We start from the raw sequence: 7,178 nt of genomic DNA, 5'->3' as shown, positions 1-7,178 counted from the left end.
TTCTTGACTCAAACAGCAGTTGGCTATTTGGTATTCAACTACCTTAACCACTATGCCACCAGCTGGTCCTACAGTCTCTTGAACCACGTGAGTTCACATATCTAAAGACGTCAGTATTTATAGACTCAGATATAGGCATGTATTGAATACCACAAAACAGATCTTTTTTTTTTTTTTTTGAGAGGTTTTTTTCGCTATAGGGCGCGTGCCCTCGCCAGACAGACCGAGAGAGACATAGAGACAGAAAGCGAGAAATTACCCCCCGGGGGGATGGTCACGCCACAATCCCTTCTCCTCCATTCTCCTCTTGGGATCTTGGGCACGCACGCACACGCGCCCGGTGTGAGTTTTAAGCCACCGGGTCTAGATTGCGAACCGCGGTTGACTACATGGGAGTCCAGCGACATAGCCATTACACTAACTGCTGGTTCCCAAAATAGATCATTTTTATAAAGCTCAGAAATAAGCAAAAATGTACACTATGTAGTGTTGGTTGGCATGACTTTTAGGGGATGTTCTGTTTCTAAAAAACAAGGGAATGATGAAGACTCCTCCCAGAAGAAATTCAAGATAATGTTTTCTTCTGTAGCTATAAGGGGAAGGTGAGGGAATGAAAGAGGAAAAAAACAAATGCCTAGATGCAACGTATTAACAGAGTTAAAATTCTTACATTTGGCAGTATATTCATGAGTTTTAAATTATGTTTTAAATCAGTTACATATATTATTTTATTCAGAAAACCTTTTACATCAAAGCATCTCCTAGATAATATTTATAATTTAACAACAATCAAGCCATTAAGTCTGGAAATTGAGAAATATGTACACCTTTTCAGAGACAGCATATATATTTTTTGTAGCACTATATGTATTATGAATTATGTAGCTGAGAATTTAAAAACACGAGAGGTAAATTACAACTTAACTATGAGCAGTTATATGAGCCTATGATTATGAACCTTTCTGCTGTTTCAACTTACCTGCACAAAAAATGTAAGATTCATAATAACTTCATTTTTTCAATTCATGTTACATTTGTATAACTCATCTCAAATATTTAATGCCCAAAATACTTAGTATAGTGTAAATACTTTACTAATGGATATAGTTTTTTTGTTTGTTTGTTTTTACTTTTTTGGGGGGGAGAGGTTTTCGCTGTAGGGCGCATGCACTCACCAGAAAGACAGACAGAGAAAGAGAGACAGAAAGCAAGAAATTACTCCTTCCCCCTGTCCCCCAGAGGGGACGGTCACGCCACAATCCCTTCTCCTCCATTCTCCTCTTGGGATCTTGGGGATGCACACACACGTGCCCGGCATGAGTTTAAGCCATTTTTTCTGAGACTCGAACCGCGATCAACTACTTGGGAGTCCAGTGACACAGCCATTATGCTAACTGCTGGTTCCACTAATGGATATAGTTTTATTACTTGTAGGCACATATGTAGTCAAACACAGTCAGTATATTACTCAGCTTGGGCCGCTGGGGGAAAAAATAATGAATTAAATGACTTAAAAAGCAGAAATACATTTTCTCAACAGTTCTGGAGACTGGAAATCCAAAATTAGGGTGCCAGGGTTTGGCAAGGATTCTCTTCTGGGCTTTGTAGATAGCTGCCTTCTTGCTGTAATGTCACATGGCAAAAATAGAGTTAACTTCTCTGATACTTCCTAAAGGCAGCTCCACCTTTATGTCCTCATCTCCAAATGGGGTCATATTGGGTTTTCTTTGACACATAAATTTGGTGGTGGTGGGGTGGGGGGTGTGTGTGCAATTCTGTCCATAGCACACAGCTTTATTTTTTAAAGCACTTTCTGCAAATAAAGGAGTCTGTATAAAGTACTTTGTTAAGTGTAGAGAAGGGCTTTACTCCTGGAGGTTATCACCAGGATCCCTAGAATGGGTACCAAGTTATTATCTATTACTATTGAACAAAAACTGAAACAAATTCTGTTTAAAAATTGTGTTTTACTTGTCCTATTAATAAGGTTCATATTAAAGAAAGAAGACTATAGTACAGATGTCCTGATTTTTTTTCCTGCTAATGTAACATTGTTTGGACAAAAGTTATGGAAGAAAGCAAAACTAAACAAGAGGGATGATATCTAATCATGGAGAGCAATTAAGAACAACTGATAACATAATGACCTGACCAATACTAGTCAATAAAATCTTCCTATAAAATTACCTTGTTCCGAAGGTAACAGGTCTTATATGGGGACTTAAAATTTTAAAAGTATTTTCCCAATTTAAATTTTATACTAATCTTGTGTTTTAAGAAACATGCATAAATTGATATCACGCTATAAATATTTCACATTTTAATTCTTGAAATTAATAACCAAAACCATGTCCGAGTGTGAACTATCCTGCTGCAGCACTAAATTATTTAACAAGCAATAGCGAGATCAAATTACTGTTTGACCCACATAGACAGACAGAGACAAATCCAGATTTACTCACAGTGGATCAATTTAACAATCTTGTTCCATGACCCAAACCCTATTTTATGCACATCTGCACCCAGACAGACTCATCTCCATCCCAGTCCTCAAATTTGATTGGTTTTAATCATGCCACAGGAAGGAGATTAAAAGCCTCTACCTAAATAGCTGAGAATTTTCATTTAAAATAACAGCAGCTAAAAATCCTCCTTCCACAATAAATTCGAGTTACTATTGGTGTCTGTATTTATTGCTTCTGTGTGTCATTTACTTCTCAATCTCTTAAATCCTTTCAGTTTAGAATATTTAAACATGCCACACAGAAACAAAACATGAAAAGACTGATCATCATGAAAAGTAGGCATCCTAGAAAAATGTGCATATATAACAAATTATTACGAATTTGAAGCACACTGATCAAATGAAGAAAGTGTTAAAACAGTTGGAAAAGTTCTCCCCCACCCTCAAGTCCTACTTTTAAGTTCCTTTGATACAAGGTGGCACAAAGTCAAGAGAGAACTTAAAACAAGCTTCACATTAATATTTGAAAAAGGGCACCCACTGTGTTTGATGTGGCGCCCTTCATGCAAATCATGTAGTCCAAGAGAAATCCCAGTGGGAAAGATGCTGCTTTCTTCTTAGCATGCTCCCTTTTTTCTGCTGGATAATAATGAACTTCTCACACTCCCTTTGCAACCCCCCCTGAGCTATAACAGAAATTAAGTTATTACTTGCTAGCTGAAGACTCTGTTGGCAGTCTTCCTGATGTCTGTTCTTATTATTGATTTTGGGGTAAGAGGAAGAGCTGCAAATTCTAAATTTCATTAGGGAGGAAAAAATGTAACTTATCTTTCTAATAATGAGCAAACTAAGCTTTGAGCAAATGTAGTCAAAATAAGATATATTCATTTAAGTTATTTCAAAACATAATTAGTATTTATAGAAAGCATCTGGTATGCACTGGCAGCATGCAGGGGCATCACTTTAGCTAAAGAGGGGTAATTATTAATGGAGAAGGCCAAAGCATAGGAGATATTTCCTAGTCAGCTCTGAGCCACTCAAAAAGCACTATTATCTTCAGAAGAAAAACTGTAAAAAACAACAAAAAAAAAAGTAAAAGCACCACCATTCAGGCTGACCCCACATACTTAGTTTTCAATATGACATTCCCCACAATAGAATATGGAAACTATTCTAACTACTTCCATTTGTCAAGCAAAGATAATAACTCTGAGAACAATTATTTAAATCATCTCCATGATTATTACTGTCCACCGACCGTGGATAATTTGAGTTTCTTTAAATATCAAAATTTCTGGGTTTTGAGGAATTAAGAAGGGAATAAAATCTGACCTGAAATATCCACAGGACACTAGGTAAAAGAGTTCCTCCGTACACCCTCCTCATCAACTCAAAGGTGAGAATATGGGCGTTTACAGATATTCAAAGAGGCTTTGGGAGTTTCCAGAACCTTGGTACTCTTTCAACTAAGCAAAATAGATTAAAAAACAAACAAACAAACTACATGCCCAGATCCAGGTTAAATATACTTTAGGTTAAGTCACTGAAAACTGTATCATGAGGCCAGTTCAAAAAAATCTGACTAGCAGCCTCCGGGCCTAATCTAAGGAGAGCCAGAAGAGGCACTGCTCATTTATACCTTTCATCTGATTGCCTGGCTTTTTTTTTTTTGAGAGATTTCCACTGTAGGGCGCATGCGCTCGCCAGACAGACAGAGAGAGACATAGAGACAGAAAGCGAGAAATCACTCCCCAGGGGGGATGGTCACACTGCAATCCCTTCTCCTCCATTCTCCTCTCGGGATCCTGGGCACGCACGCACACGCGCCCGGCGTGAGTTTTAAGCCACCGGGTCCGGGACACGAACCGCGGTCGACTACGTGGGAGTCCAGCGACATAGCCATTACGCTAACTGCTGGTTCCCTGATTGCCTGGCTTTTTGAGACTGGTGACGCCAAGGCCCTGCGAGGGGTGAAGAATTGACCCTAGCTGAGCTGAGGCCTCAGCTAGCTCCTTTAGCCTCCTGGATTACTCCGCCTGAAGATAGGAGTGGTGGATTAGCTCCTAGTAAGAGTACTGCGCATGTATCCAACTTGCCCTTTGCCCTAACAATGACTTACACCTAATATTTTCCATGTATGGCAAAGTTGTAAACATTACTGTGATGGGAGATAAAGATCCCAGGAAGAGTAAAGGTGTTGCATTCATATTATTTTTGGATAAAGATTCTACACAAAACTGCACCAAGACAATAATAAACAGTTTATTTGGTAGAGGGAGTAAAGCGGAAGAGCACAGAGTTCATCCAAAGGCAAACTACTTTGATAAATCTAAGTGTGATGAATGTGGGGAAAGTGGACACCTAAGTTATGCCTGTCCTATAAATATGCTTTGAGAACGTGAATTTCCAAAGAAAAAGGAAAAAGAAAATTCCTGAGCCAGAAGTAGAAATTGAGGGAATATAAAAAAGTGAAATGCAGGGGAAGATTCTGCTATTGACAGCCTCAGTCAGGTCACAGCATTCCAGAAAGCCAAAATGGAAGAAGAACCAAAAAAATGGAAACTCAATTCAAGTGGTCCCTCAACATCAATGATTCAAGATGTCCCAGGTTAAAGAAAAGCACATATGTCAGTGATGAAGAAGAGTTTAGTAATTAAGATTATTTTATTATGTAAATATTAAAATTTTAGAAAATCTATAAATACAAAAAAAAATCTGTCTACCTTCACCATGATCTCTTTCCCACTGTATCTTCATGTTTTTATTCTAGTGAATATAAAACATTGGATAGAAATTATAATTGATTATTTCAAGTTTTAGATTATTGTCTGTTTTTTCCTGCACTATTTGCTTAATAGTGTTATATCTTAACATATTTTTGCAGTTTTGCATTTTTCTGTTAGTTATATTTTAAAGACAACTTGGCAACTTGTAGGTTTGGCATTTTGATTTATTTGAATAGTTATCTGATATGATGGGAAAAAGGTCTCACACCAGGGATATATTTTTTCTATTGATTCTGTAATTAATCATTTTAGCTATGAATGATTTCTAAACTACTAGAATATAATGTGGCCAAAATAATTGACTTGCGACATAAAAATCTAAATATTTTTGGAGCTTCATGTTGCTGAACAAATATTAAGTTCTTGATAAATATTTGATTTTGATTATAAAATTATAATAAAAATATTTATTTCTTATATAGCATGCTTACATAATTTCCTGTAAGCTGAATGATTCTGAGCATGCTACTTTCCTTATCTCATTGTTCCTACTTTTAATATGTCCTTTTAAAAACTGTTTTGCATCAAACCATTGCCTATTTGAAAATCATTATAACACCAAATTTTCAAAAAACAGGATGTTTGGTGAAGATTTAAAATTAAGAACAACAGATCTTAAAAGGCTTATTTTATATTCTGCTCACATTCTGCAAAAATAGCACAGTAAAGATACAACAGCACATCAATAGTACTGAATTTGAATTTTGGAAAAATCATGAGCAAAGCCTTTAGTTTCCTCCTTGAATCAAATTAACTTGTCTGCTGACAAAGAAAAATAAACCCAAGGAAGTAAATAGATATTAATAATGATGAAAAAGATATGCTTGTCAAAACATGGACTCTAACAGTTATTTTACACAATTACCATCACTTTGATATCCTTTAAGTAATGATTTCTCACCATCTCTTCAAATAAAACCATGAATTTTAATATGATGGATCAGACAATTAGTGCATCTAAACTAAATCCTGCATGTGGTAGGTGCCAGTGGGCCATTTGAGAGATAGGCTAAACAAATTGTCCCTATGCACTGCTATATGCAGCTTGTGATACTCTTCCTGACTTAAAACAGATGATATGCTTATGCCTGGTAGCTTCTAATTACTGTTCTAATGATCTTATCTTTCACAGCTAACACAGAGTAACCATTCAAGCAGATAGATACACTTCATAATCTCATGTGGACAGTTGTGCATATTTAAGATTCTTTATTATTTATGCATTTAAAAATATTGTGCATCTGCACAGAGGTTTACTATTTCGTCAATTGTCTTTGGATACAATTTATTTCATTTTAGTTTAATCAAAATAATTGACATTATTCATTAAGCTTTATAAGATTTTGTGGACTTTAAGGAATCCTTAGCTTATGTAGCACTTTTTCTTTCAAATATTTTAGAGTTTTACTTGTTATAATTAGGTCTACAAGTCCTAGAATAGCTAAAATAAATATAATCTTAGATTACATTTTTGTGTGTAGTATTGGTTTAAGATCCAATTCTATCTTAATATACATAAAAATATGCTAGAAAAATTATTTGGTGATTCGTCCTTGCCCAATTGTCTTACAAGTGTTGTTTCCACTGTATATCAGCATCCCACATATGGGTTCATTCATGTTCTGTTTCTATGTCTATTGATCAAAAAGTCTTCAAATCTAGGCTGAAAATAATTACATTTTCATAATTAATAAAGACACAATGGGGGGGCGGATGTGAGGGATTCAGACAAGAAGCATTTAGGAGATTTAAGATGGAAAGTTCTTTGTTGAAAACAAAGTATATTTAGTAATATCCTTGATTTGATTATCACACACTGCATGCATGCATTGAAAAACCATATCGTATGCCATAGGATTTATGACAATTAGATGTAAATAAGAAAATAAAAATATCTCACAGGAAAGTCTCAAAATTTGCCTACCTCT

General features: G+C 35.8%; 1 pseudogene; it reads left to right on the top strand.

The window, feature by feature from the left end:
* Positions 1 to 952: 952 nt before the first annotated feature.
* On the top strand, positions 953 to 5,121 carry LOC102489800 (zinc finger CCHC-type and RNA-binding motif-containing protein 1 pseudogene; annotated as a pseudogene).
* The last annotated feature ends 2,057 nt before the right edge of the window (positions 5,122 to 7,178 follow it).

Source organism: Tupaia chinensis, unplaced genomic scaffold, assembly GCF_000334495.1.
Source record: "Tupaia chinensis unplaced genomic scaffold, TupChi_1.0 Scaffold000478_3, whole genome shotgun sequence".
Taxonomy (NCBI): domain Eukaryota; kingdom Metazoa; phylum Chordata; class Mammalia; order Scandentia; family Tupaiidae; genus Tupaia; species Tupaia belangeri.
The sequence above is the reverse complement of the archived record's forward strand: the minus strand, read 5'-3'. Positions and strand labels throughout refer to the sequence as shown.